The following is a 10,840-nucleotide window of genomic DNA, read 5'->3' on the forward strand; positions in this document are numbered from 1 at the left end:
TGAGAGGCAGCAAGAGGGAGGCAGGGAGGTGGACTTCTCTTTGGAAAAGGCTGGTGGTGAAGAGCAGAGGATCACAGGAAACTCTTAAGGGATGGAAAAATCCAAAGGAGGCAGCAAGGATGGAAAAATTTGCACATGCTCGAAGGGATGGAATGGGTAGGAACCGCAACAGAAGAGACATGGATGACTGAGCGAGGTCTCTGGGGAGCAGATGGGCTCAAGGGAGCATGTGGGTGGGAAGCCACCGTCAGGAAAGAGGAGGGGGGCTGTATTCAATGATGTTAGGGTGTATGAAATAGGAAACGGAGAGCTGAATCACTTTGGAGGGTCTCCAGCTTTTCAATAAAGCAAAGTTACCTCCAGAGAAGAGGAAAGGAGAGAGAGGATGAACCAAGAGAAAGTAGCATCATGGAAGCTAAGGTGGGCAAGGGGTTTTCAGATAGTAAGGAATGGATGGTGAGAAGGGGCAGTATAGACTCTTTTTTTTAAGAGTATAAAAGGAAGAACATCAAAGGGGGAGAAAAAGGGGACATCGATAATACTCTCAATAATAAAGATACGTTTAAGAAATAAAAATTAAAAAATAAAAGGAAAAGAACAGAGGGAAGCACCTGAGGAAAAGGCAGGTAGGACAGAGCGATTTAAAGGTTGGCAGGAGGGACACCTGGATGTATGTATAGGATGAGAGGATGGATGGGAGTGGAAATTACTGAAGACACAAGAGAGAACAGGGACAATAACAGAGCGACACCAGTATGGAAGGCCACATTTCAGCAGCGCCTGCAGCCTGACCACACCGGCAACCCAGGTCGAAGCTTCGTCAGTGAAGATCCCCACCTTTTCCCCCGTGAACTATCACAAAGCCATACTTGCCCACCTGATATTTGCATGCCTGTTATTTTTGTATGTAGCTACAGGAATTTACACTTACCCTAATTACATTTCATAAACTGTCTTTATGACCATCTGTTCTGGTACAATGACCAAGAAAACATTAAACTCAGTCTGTTGTTTGCCAAGTTCCTTTTCGGTTCAGTTGTGTACAAGGTATGTGCCAGGCTGTGTGAAGAACAAGACATAGTCCTTGCTGTCAACATGCTTCTAGTGTCGTGGGGATGCAAACACAATAAGTCATTTTAATATCATGGTAAGTGCTATGAAGGAACGACCCATTACCCCAGGATTAGCTGGTAGGACCTAAAGCTGGGGCCCAAGTAGTGACATGTGTTCTACATTCTAGAGCAGCCATGGGCAAACTACGGCCCGCGGGCCGGATCAGGGCCCATTTGAAATGAATAAAACTTAAAAAAAAAATAAGACCGTACCCTTTTATGTAATGATGTTTACTTTGAATTTATATTAGTTCACACAAACACTCCATCCATGCTTTTGTTCCGGCCCTCCGGTCTAGTTAAGAACCCATTGTGGCCCTCGAGTCAAAAAGTTTGCCCACCTCTGTTCTAGAGTCAGACAGTTTCCACCCAGCTTCCTAAGAGGCAGCCAGACCACCGGACTGCTCAACAAAGCACTTAGGTTGTGCAGAATGCTAGGATTACCCAGAGTGGGGATCACTTACCCAGCAGAGACCTCAGGGGCATCATTGCTGAGTTTTGGAAGATGGGCAATAGGGGGTCCCAAGAAGTAGGGTGGTAAGTGTGTGGGAGAAGTGGGGTGGTTGTGTGATATCAAGTCCAAGGTGAGGAATGCTGGCAGGTGAGTCTAGAGAGCTGGGCAATCAAGGGTCATGGAGGAAAGAGCCTTGCATTACAAAACTATCCTGGGAGTCTGTTGTGGGAGACTGATATAGGGTTAAGCCTCGGACTGACTTGCTGGCAAAGTCACAAACAAGTCCCAGCTTGGAGGGCTCAGTCCTTTTAGCATAATTAGGCTTGACCTTATAACACTCCCTAGATCTTATCTGGGAAGCTAAGGGGCTTCCACCTCCATGTTCTAATCCTGAAATGTTTAGTTCACCGTTAATAGAATCACCTGTGCTAAAAGGACTGATCCCGCCAAAGTCTAGAGAGCTGGGCAATCAAGGGTCATGGAGGAAAGAGGCTTAACCCTATATCAGTCTCCCACAGTCTGTGACTCAAATGGACTGGGGAAGCTTTTCCAAATTATAGGTGCTCCCTCACCAACCAGGGGGTTCCTTACACACTGCTCTTACTACAGTGGACGATACAAGTAATGGAAGAGGCAGGTGGTCAGTGAACGGTGTTTGGCAGGAGACATGAGCAGGTCTGCGTTTTAGATGCACCACTGGCAGCTATACGGAGGACCACTCCAAGGTCAAGTTGAAAGCAGGGATCAGTGAAGTCCCGGCATGAAATGAGGAGGCCTGATCCTGAGCAGTAAAGGAAGGAAAGAGAGGAGAGAACAGAGTGAGGATATAGTAGGAGGTAAAGCCCATTACCCAGGATGTGGTAATGGACGGGGTGAGAGTGCAGCACCTGTGGGCCAAGGTGACTTCTAGTTTTCTGACTCAGGTAATCAACGGTCCTTACCAAGGGAAGATGGGATGGGAGCCAGGTTGTGTTGGCTTCAGACAGGAGGAGAGACACCTTGCATTTTAACAGGTGGGAGATGGAATGGACGGGCTTGAGTTCAAATACATTTAGAGGTTCTGTGGTAGGAAGAAGAGGGCATTTGTACCTGGTGATTTTGGTTTTCTGTGTGAAGTAGAAGACAAACAAGCAAGGAGGGGATGGAGTTGGAGCTTTGAGGAGCAGGAAGGTCTGAAGTAGTCACTGTTGAGAAAGGAATGAGAGCACAAAAGAGGATCACCGAGCAATGTTGGAGGCCCAGATGAATGCGGAAGCTGTATCGTCTTTATTTTTAGTATCTTTTCTTATACTAAAGCTTTTCATTTTTATGTAGTCAAATTTATCAACTTTTTTTTATAGCTTCTAGGCTTCATGGCATGCTTTAAAAAGCTTTCCTGTACATAGCAGTTCAAAACAAACAAACAACAAAACAAGGCAGGGCCATATGTGCTAATATAAACAATATCCAAGATATATATTAAGCGAAATAGCACAGCAAGGCCACATCGACTATATGCTTGCAGACACACAGGCTGGTCAGGAAGATTGTACAAAGACTGTAAAGGGGAGCTCGCTGGCGGGAGTGGATGTTATGGAAGCCACAGGCAAGGGAGCAGAGGCTCTGAGCAAGATGGACTCAAGGCAAGGACGCCACGGGCCAATGGGAGAGGGAGCAGACATGTTTCACAGGGCAATTCCTGATCCCAAGAAAAGAGATCACCCGGGATCAGAGGAGAGGACATAGGACATGGGACATAGCATACCTTGTATGAAAGTTTGAATGGACCTATTTTGTATTAAGGTACAAAAAGGTTAAGTAGCATTCACAAGGGCACACAGGGTGTTGCCTTCTGTTCTAGGGCCTCATTAACCTTCACCAGTATGCTATGGCACTTCTCACAACATCATACTAAGTGGAAAAGTAGGACACAAAGCTGTTTATAGTATGAACACAATTTTGTAAAGATAAAAATATATATGTGTGTGTGTGTGTATGTATATATGTGTGTGTATATATTTATAGGTCGTATATTTTTAGGAAGACACCAGAAAGATAGACGCTAAAATGTTAACAGTAGTTATCTGAGTGGGATTTTTAAAATGTTTTTCTAGATTTTTCTACAATTACCATTTATATTAACAGAAAAAAATGTTATTTAAAATAGTCACTGGAATGGGCAAGCATCAAAGACATTTTACAAAAATAGGCTTTCTGGAAAAAGATACGTTGGCAGCATACTCTGAGAATTTGAATAAACAAAAAAAGTATTCTGCTTGATTCATGGGGTAACAGTGGAAAGAACGTGAGGTTTGGAAGACCTGGTTTCAGGCTACTTAGAAAAGCGTTAACCCTGTAAGCCTCCGTGTCCTTATATAAAATGAATGTGAAAATAATAAAACTTGCTTCACATGCTTACTATGCAGACCAAGTGAGCCAATGAAGACTAAAAAAAAAATCTGCCAATTAAAGCATGTAAGTTTAATATCATTATTAATTCTACCCTTTTCTCTTTTATGAACGCATTGGCAGATAACTCAATTCAAAATTAAATTGTGATTGTAAAATCCAATGCCAGTTCTTGATTAACCAGTAACTTTGGTTTCATAAAACAAACATTCATTAAAATCAGGCTATGGCTTAAATTGTTGAGCCATAAAAATAGAACGAATATCTCAAGTTTCCTCATATTCCAACTCAAAAATCATTGTTGTGTACAATTCAAGAGTACTGCTTCTCTGACCAGAAGCCCTCATGCCCAATCCCAGGGTTCCATGGTCTTTCTGGAAGCCAAGGCCATGTTCTCTGCTTGCCCACAGCTATTTGAGGCTTCCAGCATCCTCTGCTCACAAGGATACATGATCCTTCCCATATCAAACCAAAAGACAGACCTAATTTTCTAAAATGCCTACTCCTATAACCCACATCCCTTCTTCCCTCTTGCCTCACTGTGGAGGTGCCCTTCTTCCTGTTGAGGCCAGCCTCTTTGATAGATTGCTGTCCTGGGCCTTCCCACCTTTTAAAGCCATCATCCCCTTGGACCTTAGTCATCAGTTCATCCCTAGACAAGACTAAACCTCCCAGTTTCCACTCTTGCCTACCTACTCCATCCCTATATGCAGCCAGAATTATCTTTTTTAATTTTGAGATATAGCTCAGCTGGCATGGCTCAGTGGTTGAGCATCCACCTATGAGCCAGGAGGTCACGGTTTGATTCCCAGTCAAGTGCACATGCCCTGGTTTTGGGCTCAATCCCCAGTCGGGGGGAGGGAGAGAAGGGGTGCAGGAGGCAGCTGATAGATGTTTGTCTCTCATCATTGATATTTCTATCTCCCTCTCCCTCCCTCTCTGAAATCAATAAAAATATATTTTTTTAAAAGTTGATATATAATTAGATACCACAGAATTTACCATTTTACATTCTCATCAGCAAAGTATGAGAGTTTTGATTTCCTTGATGGGACTGTTAGGCCCAAGGGGATGATGGCGTTTAAGTCTTTGATCCCTCTGGAGTTCATGTTTTGTATATGGTATGAGGTAGGGCTCCAACTTCATCTTTTGCATATGGATATCCAATTGTCCCAGCACCATTTGTTTTCTGTTTCTAACAAGGTACCTGCTCTGGCTAATTCCTTTCTCCTGAAAAACCCCATTTAAATGGTCTGGGTGTCCTTGTCGAAAATGAACTAACCATAGATATGGTATATGGGTTTCTTTCTGGACACTCAATCCTGTCCCAGGTCTATATTTCAATCCTTATGCCATTCCACATTATCTTAATTACTGTAGATTTGTAGTAAGTTTTGACAGACCTGTCTTTGTAGACTATCTTCATTTTACAATCTCAACAACAATCTCCATTTGCAAAATCCAAAGAACACTTTTCCCCCCAGTTCCCATCTAATTAGAGCTTATGATTTGTTTTTGTTTGTTTGTTTTTATCTGAGGATATTGATTTTCAGAGAGAGTGGGAGAGAGAGGGAAAGACAGAGAGAAATATAAATGTGAGAGAAGCACATCGATTGGGTGCCTCCTGCACATGCCCCGACCAGAGCCTGGGCCAGGGAGGGGCCTGCAACTGAGGTACGAGGTACGTGCCCTTGACCAGAATTGAACCCAGGCCCCTTTGGTCCCCAGGCTGACACTCTATGCACTGAGCCAAACTGACTAGGGCTAGAGCTTGAGTTTTCAGTAATGTTTTCCACAGCTCATACTCTGATGTGCATGAAACTCTTCCCTTGTTCTCCATGGTACCAAGATTTCCTGGTTTTCCTTTTTCTTTTCATTTTTGCTTCCTTAGCTGGCTACTTTGCAACCTGTGTATTAAATGTTGGGGTCCTCAGAGCAGGTGAAGACCTCCTTGGTCCTCTGCACTCTAGATCAAACACTTTGCTAGACTTTGAAGATCCCAGGTTTATGCATCTAGGGCAGGAATTTCACCCAGATGCCAACATAACTTCTAACTCTCTGACCTCCAGATGTTTAGCAATATTTATAGTGACCTCAGACTTAACATGTCCCAAATCCACCCCTGACCATTCCTGCAAACCTGATAAATAACACCATCGTGCTTTTGGTTGTGGCCAAAGCCAGAATCCTGAGAATAATCCTTGACTATGCTCTTTCGCACTCTAACCAATGACCAAGCCCTGGCAACCTGTTTTTTAAATGCCCCAGCCACTTCTTTCCTGCCTCTGTGGTCACCATCCTCATTTTCCTCACTGACTTCTTGCACTCTCCCCCCCCACCCCCATCCTATGCTTCACAATGAGACCTCCCTTTAATCCATCCCACTACCTCATTTGAATATTTATGCCAGAAGGGTCTTTAAAAAGTACATATACAATCATAACATTCCTCTGCCTCTAATCCTTTGAAAGTTTTCCATCGTCATTAGGATAAAACATAACACTATCAACGAGGTCTCAAAGCCCTGTGCACCTGCCCTGTCTCTCCAGCATCACATTAAGACCCTTATTCCCTCCTTGTCTACCATAGAGGCACTCCACACCATTCCTGGAATGAGCAGCATCTTCTCCAGCTTCTGGTCTTTGCAACCTCTGCCTGGGATGTTCTTCTTGACCTTCTCTTCCAGCCAATTCCTGTTCTTCCTTAAGATCTTGGCTTGAACCTCCCTTCCTGCTGTCCCCAGAGCAGGGTATTTCTCCTATTATTCACACCACAGCACCTGTTCTTTTTTTATGGCCACATCACGCCTATCATCACATGTTGGACATCCACCCACCCACCGGACTCATGAAGGTGGCACTTGGTCCTGTCTTGTCCACTCACCATATATGCTAGCAATGCTGGCACAAGGTCTTCTCATGGTGAGGGATTAATAAATACTTATCAAATAAGTTTAAAAGGCTTGAAAGTGATTTATCTAGCCAACACCCTCATTTTACAGACAAAAACACCAAAACAGCCCTAACCAGTTTGGCTCAGTGAATACAGCGTCGGCCTGCGGACTAACCAAATGAGCTATAAAGGTCCCAGGTTCGACTCCGGTCAAGGGCATGTACCCTGGCTGTGGGCACATCCCCAGTGGTGGGTGTGCAGGAGGCAGCTGATTGATGTTTCTCTTTTCCCAGATTGCTGCCCTAGAGAGATTTTACTATTAATTCATTCTCGCTCTGCTGGTCAGCCAAGGGCATGGTATGATGGCATGAGGCATTCTATTTAAGGATTTCAGGAGTGAGGCTAGAGGTTAGTTCCAAGAGGCAAACATCAATATTCATCATTCACTTGAGATTTACAAAGGACCTGGGAGGTGCTGAGGCTCTGGACTGGGGCACTGAGGAGGATCCAAGCATGAACCAAATGTGGTTGATTGACCAAATGAGCTGTAAAGGTCCCTTTTGACCCCAAAAGGTAGTTCCTGGGCAGGGGCTTATCTGGGCATATTCCAAAAGAGTATGGAATATGGAAGATGATTCTGATAGCTGTGAACATGCTGATGTGGGGTACAGTTCCTGGGCAGGGGCTTATCTGGGCAAAAGAGTATGGAATATGGAAGATAATTCTGATAGCTGTGAACATGCTGATGTGGGGTAGCCTGTCAGAAAGCAACAGCTTTCTCTCAGGTTTGTGGGACAGATGCATAGGACAGCAGCCGAGTGTGTGCACATGCGCGTGTGCATGTGTGGATGTACCTCAGGGAAGCTGGAGGGGAAGGGGGAGAACCAGCCTGGAGGAAGAAATGATACGTAACTGGGGGCCTCTACTCTTCTAGTATGAAGGAGAGACATCTTGAGGGTCTAAGCCTCTGGAAGTGCAGCTTGTGGAGGTCCAATGGTCATGGGCATCTGAGCACCATCCCTCTGCCCCATCCTTACCACCTGGTGTTGTGGAAAAAAAGAATACCTGCCCCCATTTTTAAAGGGTCTGTCCTGGTCTCTGAAGTTCATCAAAGAGGAAATGAAAACAAATAAACATCTATACAGTACTTGACAATTTATAAAACACGTTCACATATATTATTCAATAATGGGGGCAGTGTAGCTGGGTCAAATTCCAGTTCTGCAGCCAACCAATTATGTGAATTTAAACAAATTATGTTCTTCTCTGAGCTTCAGTTTCCTCATCCCTAAGTTAGGGTTAGAGATCACTTCTAACTGGCTCAGGGGTTGGTGATTAAATGTGGTTAAGTACAGCACAATGTCTGACACGAGGATGCACTCTATACAATTGCTGATTATTATTATTATTTAGCCTTCGTAACATCTTTGCAAATAGGTATTATCCCCATATTCCACTTGAGGAAACTAAGGCACAGAGAGGGTAAGTGATTCACTGGGAGTCTCACAGCTCTGTGCTGCATGCCACTCCTTCCAGAGACCACAGCGACATTACTGCTACAGGGTTCCAAGGAGATTTATGGGTACTTGTGTGCAGGGCAGAGTTAAAGGGCTTCTGAATTGGGCTTGGAGGGCAGAGAGCCGAGCTGGCTGGCTTTGTGTTTTCAGGTTCTGCACTACGGAGTTGCAAACTCCAGCTTCCCTTAGCTCTGCTCCTCCCAGGCTGCTGCCCTCCTTCCCTTTAAGCATGCTTCCTCCTAGAAGTTTCCACTACCATCTGCTCTGAACCCTGTGTCTGCTTGCAGCCTTCTCTACCTGCCCAAGTTACTCATTGCCCAGTTCAAAGACCTCCTCTCAGGATCTGGCGCTTCCCCACAAGCTCTGGTCTTCCACACGCCGTCTGTCTCAGTTCTCCATTCCCCCAGCCTCATCATGCCCCTGTGCATCTACACACCCTTCAAGGTGGTTGCTCCCAGAGACATGCTCTTGGTCCTGTCTACTGGTCACGCCTCAAATCTTCATTCCCACCAATCACCTCTTCTCTTTGCTCCAAGCCCATGTTTCTTTCTCTTTTCCTTTAATTTCAATCACGCAGAAAAGTAAAGAAAAGTATGACACCAATGTACTACTTACCCAGCATTATCGAATCTTAACTTTGGCAGAGTTGAAACTCCTTGCTCATCCTTCCCCAATTCCATTCTGTTTCCTCATTCCCCAAGTGTTCCTACTCTTCTGCACTTGCTCTTTATCATTCTTCTGCATGATTTTTATAACATTTACTCATATGTGCATTTGAGGTGTCTTCATGTTTTCAAACGGCATATAAATGGTAGCACCATTTCTGCTCCTTGCTCTTTTTTCCTTCTATCCCAACCAGAAGCTGAACTCCCACTTTCTTGTTTATTGTGTGTCCAACATTTATACGTTTTCAGGGCTATCCATGTTGACAGAATGTAAACCACTGATTTGTGTCCCAATTTATTTGGCCATCTTCATGTAGGTAGACACTTTGGTTGTTCCCAATGTTTTACAATTGCAGATTATTCAGTGCTTCAGAAGTGACTAAGCTAGTTTACATGTCTGTGTGCATATGCCTAGAAGTGAAATTGCTGGGCTGAGGGTATGCACATTTTAAACTCTATTTTCAAACGTGAGCTCCGTAGCAATGAAAATTACACCTTCGGCACCAGGAAGGAGTGCCCCAAGCAGCGCCCTCTACTTGCCAGCCTGTGTTCTCAGACTTCTCCATATTTGCCAAATAGTCTTTCATATGTTTGCTGATCATTCACATTTTCTATTCTGTGGAATGTCAATTCACGTCTTTGTCCACTTTTCCACTGGGTCATCTGTCTCCTTCAGTATAGATTTGTACTAGTTCTTTATTTATTCTTATTAATCATTTCTTGTCAGTCTTCTGCATCACAAATATCTGCTTAAGCCTGTGGACAGTCTTTTTATTTATAGTGACAACTTTTGTTGACAACATCGACAATTTTATTAATATCTTCCTTTATTTTCATGCTTTTGGTGTCATATTTAAGACTTTTGTCTACCCTCTAAGACAGCAGTTCTCAACCTGTGGGTCGCGACCCCTTTGGCGTCTGAATGACCCTTTCACAGGGGTCGCCTAAAACCATCCTGCATATCAGATATTTACATTACAATTCATAACAGTAGCAACATTACAGTTATGAAGTAGCAATGAAAATAATTTTATGGCTGGGTCACAACATGAGGAACTGTATTAAAGGGCCAGAAGGTTGGGAACCACTGCTAAGATCACACAGGTGTTCTCTCATATTTCCCTCTAAACGTTTTAAAGTTCTGTTTTTCACAGTTAGGTCTTTAATACATTTTTAGTTAAGGTATAAAGTAAGCTCTTATGTTATTTTTCCCTATGGGAAACCAGTTGCTTCAGCCTCATTTCCTGAAGGATCCATTTTAGTTTGGGTTCCACAGAAACGGGCTCCAGAGATAAGGATCCAAGAGCAAACTGTTTCTTTGGAAGGGACCTCTGGTAGCCCTGGGTCAGGAAGGTGAGATGGGAATTTCTCTTACTATCCCACAAATACTTCTGTGCATATGAATGGATATTTGTTCTCTTTTTTTAAATCCTCACCCGAGGATATTTTTTCCAAAGTATACGTGGGTGTAGGGCCAGCCTGTTCCCCCCCCCTCCACTCTTCCTAACAGTCTTGATGTGGCTTCTTTTTAAAAAATATATATTTTATTGATTTTTTACAGAGAGGAAGGGGGAGGGATAGAGAGTTAGAAATTAGAAACATCGATGAGAGAAATATCGATCAGCTGCCTCCTGCACACCTCCCCACTGAGGATGTGCCCGCAACCAAGGGACATGCCCTTGACTGGAATTGAACCTGGGACCCTTCAGTCCGTAGGCCAATGCTCTACCCACTGAGCCAAACCGGTCAGGGCTGTGGCTTCTTTTTATATTCATAGTGATAGGACTTCTGTTCAGCTAGATTTCAGGGGGT

This window comes from Myotis davidii, unplaced genomic scaffold, assembly GCF_000327345.1.
Source record: "Myotis davidii unplaced genomic scaffold, ASM32734v1 scaffold726, whole genome shotgun sequence".
NCBI lineage: Eukaryota > Metazoa > Chordata > Mammalia > Chiroptera > Vespertilionidae > Myotis > Myotis davidii.